Source organism: Ailuropoda melanoleuca, chromosome 3 (genome assembly GCF_002007445.2).
Source record: "Ailuropoda melanoleuca isolate Jingjing chromosome 3, ASM200744v2, whole genome shotgun sequence".
Classification (NCBI taxonomy): domain Eukaryota; kingdom Metazoa; phylum Chordata; class Mammalia; order Carnivora; family Ursidae; genus Ailuropoda; species Ailuropoda melanoleuca.
Window position 1 is genome coordinate 129,318,265 of NC_048220.1, and position 1,900 is coordinate 129,320,164.

The following is a 1,900-nucleotide window of genomic DNA, read 5'->3' on the forward strand; positions in this document are numbered from 1 at the left end:
ATGACTCACATATAGTTATAACCATAAAATAATATAAAACAAAATATCAGAGTCAAAAAATAGAATAAATAGCACAGAGAAAAAATTATCCAAGATTCAACAAGAAAGTAGAAAATCAATGATTATTTTCAATGAGATCTTATTGGCTTTTATAATAAATCTGGGCTAAGAAAAAAAAAGATAAAAACAGAAATTAATTGATAATTGATGAAAGAAAGTGTTCCATACAAAATCAACAAAGGATAAAGAAAAAATTCCTGAATAGGGTGAAAGGGGGGGAAAAGGAAGAAAAAAAAATCTGGAAAAGAGAACTAAATAAATATTGCAGATTAATCCAGCAGAGCCAAAACAAAACAAAACAAATCATATAATTTCTAGGAGTAGAAAATATTTTTTAATAGAGAGAAAAGCACACTATTAAAAAACAAATAAACAAACAAAAAACTGGGGCTCCTGGGTAGTTTGGTAGGTAAAGGGTCTGCCTTCAGCTCAGGTCATGATCCCAGGATCCTGGGATGGAGCCCTGGGATGGACCCCATGCTCACTGGGGAACCCTCTGCCCTTCCCCCCAGCTCGTGCTCCTTCTCTCTTGCACATGTGCTCTCTGTCTCTCTCAAATAAATAAATAAAATCTTAAAAAACAAAACTGAGGATAAAGAAAAATTATTTGGGGTGAAAAATCTTACCCAAGACCAACTTCGATGAATGAAGAAAAAAAATACAAACCCAAACAAATCCTCATGATATTCCCTGAGATTTAAGATAAAGAGCAGATTACAAAAGCCCCCAGAAATCATGAATTTAGTTATATTAATTAACTGTTAGAATAACCTTAAACAATTTATCAAAAAAAGAATATTAAACATGAGATAAAAAGCATTATTTTAATAATAATCAGAATATTATTTGAAATCTAGAATAATATAATCATCCAACATAGCAATATAGTATAATGATAAAAAGACGACTTTTTTATTATGGGAAAACCCAGTGAATTTCACTTAAAATTCTGTGAAAAATTGCCTGAAAATGTATTCAATAAAAACAAAACAAAACAACAATTCAAAAAGGAAGAAGCTTGGACTCCAAGAAGAATGGAAGTAACCCTAATGTGCAATGAAAACACACTCTAGGGTGAAATTAGACCTTAAAAACATTTAGAAATGCTTTAAAATATCATGATTATAGAGAAATATAGGGAAATTAAAAAGAGGAAAGAAAGACAATGAGCATAGAGCAGTTATCAATTTTAGGGATGCTTCTTCCAAGAAGTAACCACCCAAGCTTTAGTGTTACCACGCACAAATATTTATTTTTACTCACAAACCTACAGTCAGCTGGGTCATTTTTCTGCTTGTGACTGGGCTCCCTAGAGCAACTGGGGGTCAAGTAGCCAACTTTTCTGATCTTGGTTGGGCCCTCTTAAATATTAGGGTTTGACTCTAAGCTGGTCAGATATAGTGTCACCTGGGACAACTGAGCTCTTCTCCACAAGGTCCTTCATATCCAGCATGTTTGCCAGACTTACTCTCATGATGAACTTCTTGTCCAAAAGAAATATCAGGAAAGCACAAGACTTTGAGATCTACTCTCCAAACTGGCACACCATAAATTCTACCACATTCTATGGACCATAGAAGGTCCAGACCCAGATTCAAGATTTGGAGGGATATATGCCATCTCCTGACAAGAGTAACTACAAATTCACCTAATCAGGTCACTGATACAGGGTGAGGTCAAGAATTGGGAACATTTCTCATATGTACCAGGAAAAAATTTAGTAAATCTGAAAATACATAAATATATCCACTGAGAGCAATATGAAAACATTTATTTATAGATGCAGATATGTGCATATGGATATCCTATGTAATAAACTGTATTTGAGGGTACTAAAAAC